At 31.8% G+C, this 17,341-nt stretch overlaps 1 long non-coding RNA gene across 1 annotated transcript; it reads left to right on the forward strand.

Moving 5' to 3' along the window:
• Positions 1-415: 415 nt before the first annotated feature.
• On the forward strand, positions 416-8,552 carry LOC124366600. The gene is made up of 2 exons (XR_006922836.1): positions 416-580; positions 8,282-8,552. It is a non-coding gene; the product is annotated as an uncharacterized LOC124366600 (long non-coding RNA).
• Positions 8,553-17,341: the final 8,789 nt, after the last annotated feature.

Below are 17,341 nucleotides of genomic sequence, written 5' to 3' on the forward strand. Positions count from 1 at the left end.
TCGGTGTTTACTCACTTGTATTCTATGTTTAACTAACTATTAATATTGAGCAATTACAACATATTTTTATACAGATAAATGAATAATGAAAACAAACGAATATATTTTTAAACATTTTTAATATTTTTATGAATATTTGTATTTAAAATTTAGCATTATTCATTTTAATTATGTTTTTAATATTTAACCTCTTCATCATGAAATGAGTATTATTACGGTATAAGATTTATCTTACTAGCGTGGTAAAATAGATTTCTAGTTATATGATAATATTTTTTCGTGGATTTTAAAATTGGAAAATTAAAAACGCGTCACATTTACAATTACAGATGTACTGCTACTATAACGTATTGTTAATTACTCTCAACTAAATAGTTCCCTTTTCACTTCTATCGGCAGTCCCACGACTGCTACTGTTTTTTTATTATTTTGAGGTGTTATATTCTATGTTATTTTGTAACTCTACTTTTTCTGTCTTCTATGGAACGTTCGGTGTCGGTGGCCTCTGCTATCTGTCTGAAGCACCTAGCAAGTGTATCATTGTGCTACACTCAACCGAACCGGCTTTAGGTGATAAAATGTATGTACAATATACGAGTACTTTTACGTTTTATTTAATTCCTTTTCTTAGTATTAAACTTTATCGCATTTGGAAGTAGATTGATTAAAGGTTCTTTGTTTGACATCAATTATCTTTTTAGAGGGCGTTGTTGACATTTTTAATTAGATTTTATTGGAAAGTTGCATTATTTTTCAACAGAGCCTAAACAAATTAAGATGTCATTACTCCGGTATCATTGTATTTTGTTTAGTTTTGGACATTATTTGTATTACTTTTTTTTCTTTTAGTAAATAATAAACATACATCAGTTATTACTATAGTTATTCCTGTAATATTCACTTCTGTATCTTATCTTTGATACGGTTCAGCTTGAGTCATACATATGAGGTAACTTCTCAATTCTAATACAGAGTGATGAAATTTTACTTGATACTCTGACATAGTAGGTACCGAGGGTAGGGTACGATAAGCGGACCCGGTTTTTTTTATATCGAAATTGGCAAACGATATTACTGAATCATAACCATCGATATAACCAATCGTTACTGATTAATTATTTTGAACAATTAACTTAATCTATATCAACAGCTGTAAATACTTTCAGATAATACACATAATCGTACCGAAAAACGTATGTGAAATTTGTGGAAAATAAACAACTGTAACTGTGAGAGGAGTAAATATGGTCGTCTTCAGTTTTCCTGATTTTGGTTATAATAATTTGTTTGATCACTGTAAATATTAAATTCATATTTTAATTTGAAACATGTGATTCTTATTGAGGACAATAGATACTTTTATATCGATTGATAGTCTAGGATTTGAGATGCGAATATTAGGTATCGATGATTACATTCATCAATATTAAAAAACCGGATCCGCTTATCGTACCCTACCCGGTACCGATCACCTGGATCACTCATTTGATAGTAGGCCAATTAAAATCAGTAATAGACTAAGTTAACAATGTTACTTAGGTTTTCAGTACGTCTCATTTAGATGTAGGGTAGGCCTAGTTCAACATGATACTTATTAAATTAATGGGTACGGTCCAATAAGCGGACCCGGTTTTTTATATCGAAGAATATAATCATCGATACCTAATATTCGCATATCGAATCATAGACTATCAATCGATATAAAAGTAATAACAATCATATGTTTAAATTAAAATGTGAATTTAATGATAACAAATAATAAATGAACATAACCAAAATCAGGGAAACTCATAACTTTAACTAAATGAAACAGAACGAAAACGTTTTTACTAAAGTTGTGTCCACCATTACCTTCTTTTTTTGCATCTGAAGACGACCATGTTAGCTCCTCTGACAGTTACATTTGTTACCTTTCCACAAATATCACATAATGGATTCTTAGGTACTAACCCAACATCCTGAAGCCATAAAAAAACATATTTTATCGTCTTTTAAAGCAATTTCGTGAAGCTTCCTAAGATTGACGGCCATTTTAATACACAATGTTACGTGAAATTTAAAATATTACCTTAATTGTATTATTTGAAAGTGTTTACAGCTGTTCATATAGATTATTTAAGTTGTTAAAAATAATTCATCAGTATCGATTGATTATATCGATGGTTATGATTAAGTAATATCGTTTGCCAATTTCGATATAAAAAACCGGGTCCGCTTATTGGACCCTACCCAATTAATTATCTGCTGATTTCACTTTGCCTAAGCTAAGTTGTAGAACTACTTTTCTCATGCAGAAATAATAGAGCTGCTGTGTAGTAAGCGCCCACCATCACAATCGAATCAGTGAATTAGTGGTTATCAATTAGAAATACTTAAACTATCGAAAACAAAAACAGGTTAGGGTATGATAAGCGGACCCGGTGTTTTATATCGAAATTGGCAACCGATATTACTTAATCATAACCATTGATATAATCAATCGATACTAATTAATTATTTTGAACATCTAACAAATTAACTTAAATTATATATATCAACAGCTGCAAACACTTTCAAATAATATACGGAAGGTAATATTTCAATTTTACATAAGTAACATTTGATTATTAAGAATGGCAGTCAATTTTAGAAAACTAGATACAACATTGATTTGAAAGATGATAGATGTTTTACGTGGCTTCAACACGTTGGACTCGTACCGAAAAACCCATTACGTGAAATTTTTTGGGAAAGAAACAAAAATTTAACTGTGAGAGGAGCAAATATGGTCGTCTTATGTTTTCCTAATTTTGGTTATAATAATTTGTTTTAGGCTTATCACTGTTAATATTAAATTCACATTTTAATTGAAAACATATGTTTATTATTGGGGACTATAGATCCTTTAAATTGATTGATAGTCTAGGATTTGAGATGCGAATATTAGGTATCTACGATTACATTCTTCGATATAAAAAACCGGATCTGCTTATTGTACCCTACCCCAAAAACATTCCAATTATAGTTATTTGCAATTAATCACAGCTAGCTGATTTTAATACAAGGCTGCAGCAGTAAGCGTCCAACACTCAAATGATTGATAATATCGAATCATCGATATTCATGAGGGTTATTCCATGTCAAATCAACAATTGAGTGAAGAATCCTCAATATAACTACTTAAAACAAATTACGCTATAGGTATTTCAAGTTCCAGTATAAAAAAGTAATAATGTTATGGTGAATAAAAACAATCTAGGTTATGTGTATTTATAAAATATGGTAATTCTAAGCAATATATGGGTCAACCTCGATTTTTCTCATATTACAATATAATGTTCCAATAGTCAATTAGAAAAGGAAATGACTAGAATTTCTTGCCGGAAAGCAGTTATAGGGAGCAGGCAACTCATATTACAATATAATGTTCCAATAGTCAATTAGAAAAGGAAATGACTAGAATTTCTTGCTGGAAAGCAGTTATAGAGAGCAGGCAACCGCGAGAATTACCTATTAGTGATCAGGGGCACTGACGTGATCTGGGCTTCAAATTTGGAACTACTCCGAGTTAATTTTTTTTTCTAAAAGAGCAAGCAGCGCGAAGCGCTGCGCAGCGGGCAAGCATCGTGCGTGATCTTCGTCTATACTGAATTGATTCAGGCCAAAGGAATGACACAGATTCCTTTACCAGATTTTTACGGAGAGATTTTGTATTGGGCGGATTATATTGGTTTACTTTGCTTTCCAGCATTTAATTTATGTGTTTAAAATTGTTTTACATACATTACCTACATTATATTGTAATATGTAATAACAATTTATCAGACATTTATATAAAAAAAGGATCACGTACGATGCCTGCCCGCTGCGCAGCGCTTCGCGCTGCTTGCCTCTTTTAGAAAAAAAAAATTAAACTCGAGTAGTTCCAAATTTGAAGCCCAGATCACGTCAGTGCCCCTGATGGGTATGTCCATGTAAAACAGGACAAAAATATTAAAAAAATATTTTTATGAAATAACCTAGGTTTGAATGTTTTCAGATAAAGATTATTCTGAGCAATGTTGACAGCATTAGCTTTTTAGAGGAAAAATTTTATTTTTGTTGGTGGTATTTTGTGTTTAGTTAAACACCTGTTAGCAGAGTTCAATTGATGGCTGTTTGTTAAGTCTCACATCTCAATTTTATAACTGATTATACATTAATCTAGAAGGTGGGCCAGTACCAAGAAGCCATCTTTGGAACAAAAGCTAACTAAAATTATGCTTTTTTTAAATTTTAGGTTAAGAATTGTTCTTTCTATTAGGTTATCTTTTAAACCTTACTTCATGTAACGTGAGTTACCGAAATTACAGATTTTTCAAGTTTACTCATGTAATACACAACCAATAACAATAATAAAACAGATTCTATTTAAGAAAACTATTACAAGTATGGTACTATTTTTTTAAATTTTTTAATTTGTTTCATTTGCAGGAATTTCATATAAGTTTTTCTGTAACGTGAGTTACTGTAAAGATGTTTATTCATAGCACTTTAAACATTGTTTATATATTGGAGTTAATACTAATACAAAACAAGCTCTTAACATAGTTAACCTCAAAACAATTAAATAGTTATGGTAATATTTATATTTGTATTGGTCAGAATATAATGCCTGTTTTAATTGTTCAAACATACTTCTAAATATAAGTGTAACATGAGTTACCGAAATTTGTTCCCAATATTTTGGGTTTGATCTTATGATTTTAATAAATATAAAACTTGCATTTAAACTGAGATAACCTTACATTATAAGCTTATATAAATCTTTTTATTCAGGAAATTATTATTTGATTTATTAGGCCCACTTCAAGTACACACCAATATGTTTTGTAAACGTGAGTTACCACTTCAACCTAGTGAAAAAGGTTCTTTGGTTACATTTAATTATGTTGCTATTTGCCAAAGTGGTATTGACAAGTTTGGAGACCCAAGTAATGTGTTTGAAAAGTGATAAAAACTGTTATACATTCAAACCAATCGAAAATTATGTTACTTTTCGTCAAACTTGGACAAATTTTGAGTGTCATGCCTCTTCCAGAAATTAAAATGAAAGGTGGTAGATATTATTATTATTTTAAAAACAAAATAAATATCAGAGAAATGTAAAATGTTAGCTACACAGACTGTCTAATTGTTTTAAGCGTTAGTGAATATTCTTTATATATACAAAACCATGTAAAAATGTAGTCTGTAATTACCATAAAGTTATTTGATCTTATCTTTTTATTCTTTCATAGTTGTGTTATGAGAAAAATACAAACTAGAAGTTATAGAACAGGGCTAAAAAATATGTTGTTTTTAGAAATAATAAGTTAAAACTTGTTTTTACACTTGTAAAAAGTTGTATTATTTTTTTACAATTAAAACAACTATTTAATCATACCAAACTAAAATAATTAAGTGTACTGATACTAAAGTAGTTATTAAACACAATTCAATATATAAAATTACATAACAAAATTTATTTCTACAAATAACAAATGTCCTTAGGAAAGGAGACACAATGTAACATGAGTTACTGTAACGTGAGTTACTGTCAATTAGGTCAATAGTATATTATTAAAATTATGTTTTTCAGTTTTTATTATTGTAGTTTGTCACAGTTAAACTACAAACTCTTGAGCCAATCTTAAGTATTTAGATTAAGAAAAATTAAACATTTAGGACAAAAGTTGTTTTCATGTTAAAGTTTGCTTTCAAATTATGACGTCCTTTTTGTGTAACATGAGTTACCAAAAACTAGAGAATTATTATTACCTTAATTATTAGTCTCAGGAAGTTGAAATCTGGCCAGTGTGTATTATAATTCTTGCTTAATACTGCAAGATATTTTTGCTTAATATTATGCTTTAAAAATTAAAATATTTCAACAATTAACTTAGGACCCACGTTGAAATGTAACTGTGAGTTACCATGGACATGCCCTGATCACTAATAGGTAACTCTAAGCAATATATGACCGTCTGGCGGTTGCCTGCTCCCTATAACTGCTTTCCCGCAAGAAATTCTAGTCATTTCCTTTTCTAATTGACCTATTGGAACATTATATTGTAATATGAGAAAAAATCGAGGTTGACCCATATATTGCTTAGAATTACCTAAAATATAACAAATGAAACAGTATAAAATTTACTTACTTTTTACTATTATGAAGGATAAATGTGTCTGGCACAATTAAAACATGTAGCCTACATAACCATTGTACATGCTGTTATTACAGATGGGTAGTATTAGTGTCAGTAACAGGTAATTCAATGGTAACCTATTACCGGGATACTGTTATATCAGTAACAGCTGGGCTGAATGATTTGGTGTTTTCATAATGATTTTCTGGTTTTAGGTTACCAGTAATTAGTAACAGTCAAGGCCATTTCGTACAAGCAATGAGGCTAGGAATGAAAATACACAATGGAATGTTATTTGTGACATAAATAGGTTTAGATTAGGTTATCTTAAATATGTTAGTAGTAGTACCAAAGTTTAACAAAAACTTTACAAGCTCACTTGTGTGTTCATGGTTACAGTACGCATGGTTACAATACTGGTTCTTCATAATATCAATTTTAAGAATGGAAGGTCCAATTATTTTGTCACTAATCGATAAAGAGGTATTTATTTACATTAGCGTGACCATGGAAAATGGACTTTTTTTCATGGGTTGGGCATTTATAGCCAAGTATTATTATCACAGGTGCATATGAACTGGGGGGAAAGTATATTATTGTATTATATTTATGCCTTTCGGACATTATTGCGTTAAGGAGCAGGGGCATCATGCGATCTGGGATTCGACTTTTGCAAGCTCGAGTTAATTTTTTTTCTAAAAGAGCAAGCACCGCAGCGGGCAGGCATCGTTGACAGGATTAACGTATTAGTCAGACCCGTCTTTACGAATTGCTTCCACGTGAGATACCGAACATCCAACACAAAGGTGTGCCATTACCACTACTGAACTAGGAGGTTAAGAATAGACGTGGAGGAACAACGGTAGTTCAAAATGGCGTCCCTTCTTTATTTGAGAAGGCGCGGAGTATTACCAAACTGTCAAATATGGATACTGTTGCCAGAGGTACGATAATTATCGTAAAGGTACGATAATTTCATTGATTTTATGCACCAGTAAGATACACGATGGGTAGTTATTATCGTACAATGAAAGATTTTTGACAAGTTTATACAAGTAACAAACCAAAAGTTAATTATAACATAATTTATTATACGAACATAACATACTTTTTCATTAAATGTGTTTGGTACGATTATTTTATATGAAAGTACGATAATTTCTCGTTGTTGGTATGATAATCGGTTTTTTAAAATCTGGCTATACTGAGTTTGAGCAGACGCGGAGTTATAGGAAACTGTCAAAAACGGAGTTTTCAGAGGATTTAAAAAAATCGTAGCTCCTTTGATTTTTGTTGCCGACGAATTTTTTCTTCAATATTGTTTTCAGGAAAAATTGTAGTTTTCAGGGAAAAAAAATGAAACATACCTTTCCATGGTCACGTTAATGTAAATTGATACCGATAAAGATTCCATAACATACTGAAATTTCACACGCTGTGATGCAATATTAGGCTATGTTTGTAGTTTATAAAATAAAATAAAATGAAGAAAGGTTTTTCACGTTTAAATTTTTCTACTACACAAGAAAACATTTGTGATATGTTGTTTGGTTGTTGTGTTCAGCTGTTGTTTCAGTAACGAGCCAACACCACGCTGCAAACTAAAATTCTTCTTTATATTCATGCAGACTGAATTGTAATAGCTTAAACCAGTGATTTTATAAAAATTATCTTACAAACGATTACAACTTGTAGTAACGCTTTCACCTGTCGATGATATTTTTATTTTACGATGTTAAAAATCACTGATTAGCTGAAAAGTTTCTCAATTCGTTGCATTACGATAACAGTATTTTACGTTATTAATTGATAACGCCTTTTCTCGTTTCTTCAGTCCTCACGCACCGTTACTACCACTCATTATCACATCTATTTTAGACAAACTGCTTTTTAGGTGCAACTTGTACCTAATTTTCCTTTATTGTATGCATTGAGGCAGTTACCTCAATGGGAATAGGTTTTAAGCATGAATACCATACGAGTCAGCTTTTGATAGCAATACTTTGTTTGTAAAACCATTAGGGGATGTTTTTGAATCTTATACACATATTACAAAGAAATACAAACAGTTATTTTTAGCTATTTGATACTTATAGTTCAGTATAGAACTAATCTATAACTTATTTATTTTTCAGTTGAAACGTGAAGAAGTGACGGAACATTTTCACAATGTCTATGAATGAGGTAACTGATCATTTAAAATTAATTTGCACTGCTGAGTTACTCAGTTGTTCACTTGTTTGATTGATTGGTTTGTACAGTAGTTTGTAGGAAGTACAGCCATGTTTTAAAGGTTAACTTTAATTTGTGATATTTGACAACAATGATGGCTTCTACTCACCTTTAATTATTGAACTTTTTTTATGTAGTCTTTGTGTGTAAAGTATATGAATTTTTTATTTACGACACTAACGGTGTTCTTTTTTCATGCATAATATTATTAATCCTAGAAATGGCATGCAAACTTACTTGTACCCTAGTAGCACATTAGAGCAGGTAGGCTAATGTATTTTTCCAAAGCTTATTTTAACTACAATTAATTCTCAAAGTGTAACATATTATACATAATATTTCTCAAAAAAAGGATATAGAAACGTGTTGATGATTTTTTTTATTTTAAACATAAATTTTAGTGCAAAAAAATATAAAATATTGGTATTTATTTACAATAGCGTGACAATGGAAAATGGACTTTTTTTCATGGGTTGGGCATTTATAGCCAAGTATTATTATCACAGGTGCATATAAACTGGGGGGAAAGTATATTATTGTATTATATTGATGCCTTTCGGGCATTATTGCGTTAAGGAGCAGGGGCATCACGTGATTTGGGATTTGACTTTTGCAAGCTCGAGTTAATTTTTTTTTTCTAAAAGAGCAAGCAGTGCGCAGCGGGCAGGCATCGTTGACAGGATTAACGTACTAGTCAGCATCATTTCAGTAACTTATCACTTACCTTAACGAATTGCTTCCACATAAGATAACGAACATCCAACACAAAGGTGTGCCATTACCACTACTGAACTTGGAGGTTAAGAATAGACACGGAGGAACAAAATAGTTCAAAATGGCGTCCCTTCTTTATTGAGAGAGCCGCGGAGTAATACCAAACTGTCAAATATGGATAGTGTTGCCAGAGGTACTGTCAAAAACAGAGTTTTTAGAGGATTTCAAAAAATCGTAACTCCTTTGATTTTTGTTGCCGATGAACATACTTTTCCATGGTCACGTTATTGTAAATTGATACCAAAATATTTGTTATTCATCCCCAAATTCCGTTTTATACCTAATTTAGAGTTTATAAAAAAAATCTAATTTTACGATTTTTTCCTAAATGTATAGTTTTTTTTTAGTTCAACATTACATACCTGTAGAATTTTTATAAAAATCCGGGCATCTTGATGGAGAAAAATAATCAAACAATGCAAGTCGCCAGTTCTTGCTTTTTAAACAAGCTCATATAGTACAGTGCGAATTAGTTATAGTTCTGGTATTTGGTTCAGATTTGATAAAAAGTTATGCCTTTTCTCATCTTTTTAATACTTTTTACAACAGTGAATTTTGGCGAATTTTATCTATGTGGATATGACATATTAAAAACTTATAGTTAAAATAAGACATACAAATCTAATAGGCCTAGTGGAGAACTTGAAATGAAAATTCATAACTTCCAAATGTTGGAGTCACCCATTTCGGGCTGCCTTATACGTTCCAGTTGAACCTACACTGGGTAAAGCATAAACTGATGTGTCACTTAAATCTGGGCAGCCCTATGGATGTTCAGGAGGGGACATCCTTTACCGCAGTGCTTCTGGAGAGACAGGATATTCGTGATGGGTAAGGTTAGGTAGTAGGGGCTGCCTTATATCGAGATCCATGAGGAAAGATTTGGGCACTAATCTCAAAGTCATGACTCCTCGGAAGAAGGAGAGGCAAGCTGTAGCCTCTCCAGTTAAAGTAGGCAGGGGGTGGCACATCCTTGTTAAGGTTAACAAGAACCTCTGAGGTTAGGGAACAAACCCCACCAACTCCAACATTCATCTCCCACAGTAGAATAGCTCTATCAAATTGCCCATGAACCTCAGAATCTCGACATTTGCAGTGATGTGCCGCTCCTGGACATCCATAAGGTTGCCCAGATTGAAGTGACACATCGGTTTTTGCTGTGCCCAGTGGTGGATTCAACTGAAAGGTATAAACCAGCCAGAAGTGATCCCTGCTGGGTAAGAGTGCATGGTTAGATCAATAGGTCAAGTCTATTGCAAGGGATGACTATTGGAGTTGTGTTAAAAGAAGTTGCTAGCGTAGAGAGCGTGCCACCTCCTGCCCGCTTTGACTGGAGAGGCTGGTACAGAGCTGGTCTCACATTCTTCCATGGAGGCATGACTGAGATAAATGCCAAACTCCTTCCTCATGGATCTTGACAGGAGGCAGCACCCACCCCCAACCCTACCCATCCAGAATACCCTGTCACTCTGGAAGCAGTGCAAAGGTTCTTTTAGGACCAAGTGCAATTTCTCTTCTTCTTTTATCCTAAGAGAACAAAAACCGGTTTGAATCAACATGGCTTTTTTTGTTACCAACTTTTTTGGATCTCATCAGACAAACGTGACTCCAGATTCCAAGAGTTGAGTCGGCATCAGATTCCAGACGCTGCACTAAGAGGAAGGTGAACTGGAGATAAATTCAACTTTCACATTGAATCAACTTTTTCCGCCATAGCTACGTTGTGTGTGGAATCAACCACTGGCTCTGATTACCACCTGTTGAAGAATTTTGAAATTAACAGCAATACTGATGCAAATAGCTAACATTCTATAATTAAAAGTCACGGTCACGTCTGATTATAAAGTAGCTTATTCGATGTACAAATTGCTCAATTGGGCAATTATCCAATTTTGTCATGGTGACACAACTGTATGTTTTATACTGCATTGTAACCTCAGTTGTACAAATTCCTTGATAACACATTTTGTCAGTTCCTGCGAATTTACAAATCTTTAACAGATGAATTTAATAAAAAAACCAGTGATATTTATAAGGTGTCTAACCACTAATTTTTCACCCTTTCATCCATTGTTTCATCAAATTTCTCGATATAGTGCATTAATTTTTACTAATATTGACATTATTTATGTGTGTAGTGACATTCTACAATTTTATAATTAAATTTTTATACTATTCAATTATGAGCACATTCTTAACATCGTGTTTTTGTATAGACACATATTATAATCTCACATGACTCATGATGTACAAGTATTGAATGTGCTTCATATGTATTTCGAGAACATGAGAAAGAATCACTGCCCTATATCTTGCCAGAATTAATCTGTTTGATATTAAATGTAATAAAAATAATTACTGAAATATTATGTTATGGTCAAAAACTTTCTTTTTGCATGTTATATCATATTACACATAAAAATACACACTTCACCCCTAAAAAAATTGTTATCCAAAATTAAGAATTTGGCAAAATCAGGACATGAATTTGACAGTTAAAAAATGTTTTTAGTGGAAAACCACTGAAACTGTATACTTATTAGACTTATTATACAGCCTACTAATCTATGGCAAATGTATTTAGTTCACAATTTTTACAGATTACCATCGTAAATAACTGTTACAGATTTAATCAATACAATAAGTGTTTGTGTCTGACACAGTTAACATGCCTGGTAAGCTATGACTCTGTCAGTTTGTAATTGAATTCAATCAGTCTTCAGTTCCTAGTGACTAATTGATATGGTGAAAGCATTCACTGACAGTTGAACTAATTTTCTTAATAGCAGGGCATGCATACTAAATGGTACCCATTACTATTCAAATCAAACGCAGATGAGGAAGTTGAAACAGTGGCATCAAAACTGTATAATGGCCTATTAGCTGTAGGAAGTAGCTTGTACACAACAAACTATAAATTTATTATTTCAATTAACGGTTGTAATATATGGACATTAAATGAATTTAAATACTCATATGAAGTACAAAGAGTATAGCATAGTTTAACACTTTCACTGCGATGCCAGGTATGTACCGACCCTAAGACACACTAAATATTAGTAATGTTTGCCTGCCACATTCAATGTGTTCACCTATAATACATCCTCTAATGTTTTTAACACCTTCACTGTGACACAGGTCATGTACCAACTATAAACAGTGGGAATATGACAATAACAGATGAGTTTTAATTGAAAAGACATTTCTTAGATACTTCCACAATAAATTTATTAAAAATAGCGCTTTCGCCGGTTAAGGCATCATCAGTTTTTACATTGTTTACAGAAAACAACATATGTGTAAAATAGAATAAACATATGGATAAAAAGAATAAAATTTAAAACTAACTGTAAAGACCAAAAAACTAATAAATTATAAAAGAATTATGTAGAAAAATATGGTTTGCAATTCATAATTTTGGAATGGATTTCTTTTTTTACTAATGGTATAAAAATATCACTGAAATTTACGGAAGGTTGGGAAATACAATTATCTTTTAAAACTGTCATACACGCACTTTCAATTTTATTTCTTTTAGTCCAGGAAGATTCTTTAAACACTACACTAGACGATTCAAAATTTATATGATGGTTTTCTTTTACTGCATGTTCAACTAATTTAGATTTTTCAACGTTTTCTTTTTTATAATTATAAATATGTTCTTTTACCCTAATTTCCACAGGTCTTGATGTTTGGCCGATATACGTCTTGTTGCAACCACAGTCAATTTTATATATCACATTCTTGGTTTCTTGATGTTTGTTTTTCGGTTTTAATTTTGTTAAATAGCTTCTTATATTATTTTCGGACTTAAAAACAGTGCGGATGTTAAATTTATAATTTATCTTACGAATTTTTTCTGATGTTCCTTTTACATAAGGAATAGTTATGGTAGTGAGATATTTAGGATTGTCTTTTTTGGTAATTTGCTTGCAAATTTTGTTTTTAGCCTTAGCTTGTTCAATAATTGACGGAGGGTAGTTGTTTTTAATCAAAAGTTCTGTAGTATAATTTTCTCCTGAAATTTTATCTTCGTTATCAGTTATCAAATGATTAATCTTCTGGAACAAACTTTGTACTAATCCAATTTTTACATGTTGAGGATGATTTGAATTATAATTAAGGTACTGTCCACTGAAAGTCTTCTTGTAAAATAATGTTGTTTTAATTGTGTTTTCTTTTGTTTTTGTTATCAAAATATCAAGAAATGGAATTTCACTGTTAACCTCATTTTCAATAGTGAATTTTATCGATGGTCTAATTGAATTGATGTGTTTTAAAAATTCGTCTTGGATGTTAATTTTATTTTCCCATACACAAAAGACATCATCAACATACCGTAACCAAATTTTGGGTTTAATACTCCAATTTTCAAAAGCAATGTCTTCAAAGTGGTCCATAAATATGTTGCTAATTATTGGGCTGAGAACACCACCCATAGGTAAACCGGATACTTGATTGTAAAATCTATCTTTTAACTGAAAATAGTTGTGGCTAACACATACAGTAAGAAGTTCCATTACACAGTTAATCGATAATGTTGTTCTCATACTGAAGTTGTTATCATTAGAAAGTCGTTGTCTAATCAGACACAAAGCTTCAGAGACAGGTACATTTGTAAACAGACTATTTACGTCGTAGCTGACCATAATATCATTGTAATCAATATTAATATTTTTTATTTTATTGATAAAATCTTCTGAATTCTTGATGTAAGAATTAGCTTGTCCAAATAATGGACTAATAATAGGTAACAAAAATTTTGATAACTTTGATACAGGAGAGTCAATGGAACTTACTATTGGTCTAAGAGGAATTAAATCTTTGTGAATTTTCGGTAGTCCATACAAATGTGGTGGCTTTGAATATTGAGGGCTTAATTTTACAATAAGAGGTTTTCCTAGTTCATTTTCATGATTTTTTAGTGTCTGTTTTATAATTTTCTCAATTTTTACTGTAGGATCCTTATTTATTGAAGTATATTCATCACAGTTAACTAATAATGTTAACTAATAACTAATAATACAAAGCAGAAAATAACAGATGACTTTACTTGTAATATTTGGGCCAACATATAATAAGTGGCCACCACCACAATTCAATCATGATTATCGCATCATGATGGATATTCATCACTATATAAAAATATTGAAAACAAAATGTCGAACTTGCTTACATAATAGGTGTTTCAAGTAACAACGTAGTTCTGCTTGGTTTTAAATCTTAAAAATTAATATATTATCCGTATATAAACAACTATCTATGCTATCTATATTTATAAAATGTTACAAACAAAAAACAATGTAACATTTACTTACTTTTTACTATTTTCAAGGATAAATGTGTTTGACTTTTTTGACACGAAGAACACATGTACGTTGTCATTTGTCTTGCCGCCATTAGTCAAATACCAAACACATATTTTACTTTGAATTAATTTGGAGCAATAATTAATAACTGAACTGCGCTTTAGGCTTTTAAAATTGTATTATAGTGAAGCTATACTTTTATTTGTAAAATAAATGTCTTGTTTCAGATTATATAAAATAACTAAACTTTATTTAAACTATGTTTTAGCAGTGTAATACTTACAATTACTTTAGCCAATCTGGTATTTCTGCAGGTACTGATGTAGTCAAACTACATTCATTCATTAAAAAGCCATATTTTATTTGATTCAAACTAAAATATTACATGATTTGCAATATATTCATAATACCAAATTTAGAATTTTCAGAAAAGTTTTCTCAAGTTCCTTTTTTGCAATGTTGTGTTTGTTCTAAATTTCTTACAGAACAGCACTTTTTTATTTTCACCTTTAATTCTAGTTTTCATCTCCTCACTATAAACTGAACACTTCGGATTTAAAGAAGCAAGGTCTTTTTATATTGTAACAACATATTATAAATTTGTAGGTATATAAACAATCAGAATGAAACAAATTACTAGAATAAATATTTATATATATATATATATATATATATATATATATATATATTGAAAGATTAATCAGCTAATTTTGAGTAAAACAACAAAACAGAGAAAATTTAGCTTCCTAAAATCATAACATTACTTTTACATTTTTGAAAACAGTAATCGAATTTTTTATGTTTGTGTTGTTCAGTTTTCTTTTTCTCTTTCAAGTGATATGTTTTATTGTGAAATATTTGTTCAAAGTTTTTTCTCATTAAAACTGGAAAAAATGTGTGGTAAATATTTTTCTTCTTTTTAATTTTTTAATTTAAAGTTTTTTATAGTTTTAAGGAAGAAATTTATTTTTTTACTCACAGGTATAAAAATTAGGAAAATATTTCAATATTTTTATTTTAACAGAGTTTTTTTAGTCAATATCTGTAAAACGGCTGAAATAGGACTGGCATCCTTCAGTAGTACGGGGCGAAAAATTCCCGGTATTCTTGAAAATGACTCAATTCCGGCCTGGCACCAAAAGCATTAAACCTGACAAAAGATTATTTTAGTTTTTACATTTGTGTCTCTCTTTTTGTGGAAACACCGCTCAGGGCAACGGTACAGAATGATAATAAAACTTCTTCACATGCCTGATGATTTGTACCAATAGTATTTTCACCATTTGCAGTAAGAGCCACCCCCCCCCCCCCCCACCCCCCCCCCCCCCCACCCCCCCCCCCCCCCACCCCCCCCCCCCCCCACCCCCCCCCCCCCCCACCCCCCCCCCCCCCCACATAGAGATTGTATTGTTCACGTCATTGTGTTTCCTTTTGAATTTACCTTTCAAATGACATGTCACAAGACAGGGTTGCAAATTGAAAATTTAAAGTCGCCCCCTCTACCCCCTTTGGAAAAAGGGGGGGGATACTTTTATCCTTCAGAAAGTCCAATAAAGTATTTTAATAGGTATGGTGAAGGTTGTATATCGATATCTTAATCTGTTTGGAATATATATCCAGGCGTATCAGGATTTAATTTACACACCCTGTAGATAGATATTCGTAGGATAAGTCTAGGCTTATACCAATTAATTGTATAAATAATGTAGTCTTGCCTTAGTCTTAAGTATTAATTTTGTTAAGTTTAACAAGGTGGGGGAAACTTTTCATTTTGTCCCTTAAGTCTGCCACAGCAAGAGAGTTCTTTTTTTATTTATATTATGTATTAAGTGATGAAATCCCTAAATAGGCTTCGCCTTTGGGACCCTATTTTCCTCTTAGATCTTTAAAATTAGATTAATATAAAATTAATGTTAGTGTAATGTATTTACTTTGTTTGTCACAAAGCATTTATTAACTTACTGTTAAAATGAAGGAAAATAAATAATTTATTGATTTATACACTTTAGACCTTTCATTGTACACTAAAGAAGAGTGAAATAAATTATGTAATGTTTTATTAGTTGTGGAGGTGTTTCTTCGGTAATTCTAAGCAATATATGGGTCATCCTCGATTTTTCTCATATTACAATATAATGTTCCAATAGTCAATTAGAAAAGGAAATGACTAGAATTTCTTGCCGGAAAGCAGTTATAGAGAGCAGGCAACCGCCAGACGGTCATATATTGCTTAGAGTTACCTATTAGTGATCAGGGGCACTGACGTGATCTGGGCTTCAAATTTGGAACTACTCGAGTTAATTTTTTTCCTAAAAGAGCAAGCAGCGCGAAGCGCTGCGCAGCGGGCAGGCATCGTGCGTGATCCTTTTTTTTATTAAAAATTTCTGATAAATTGTTATTACATATTACAATATAATGTAGGTGATGTATGTAAAACAATTTTAAACACATAATTACATGCTGGAAAGCAAAGTAAACCAATATAATCCGCCCAATACAAAATCTCCGTAAAAATTTGGTAAAGGAATCTGTGTCATTCCTTTGGCCTGAATCAATTCAGTATAGACGAAGATCACGCACGATGCTTGCCCGCTGCGCAGCGCTTCGCGCTGCTTGCTCTTTTAGGAAAAAAATTAACTCGAGTAGTTCCAAATTTGAAGCCCAGATCACGTCAGTGCCCCTGATCACAAATAGGTAATTCTCGCGGTTGCCTGCTCCCTATAACTGCTTTCCAGCAAGAAAATTCTAGTCATTTCCTTTTCTAATTGACTATTGGAACATTATATTGCAATATGAGTTGCCTGCTCCCTATAACTGCTTTCCGGCAAGAAATTCTAGTCATTTCCTTTTCTAATTGACTATTGGAACATTATATTGTAA

The sequence above is a fragment of the Homalodisca vitripennis genome, chromosome 7 (genome assembly GCF_021130785.1).
Source record: "Homalodisca vitripennis isolate AUS2020 chromosome 7, UT_GWSS_2.1, whole genome shotgun sequence".
NCBI classification, from domain to species: Eukaryota; Metazoa; Arthropoda; class Insecta; order Hemiptera; family Cicadellidae; genus Homalodisca; species Homalodisca vitripennis.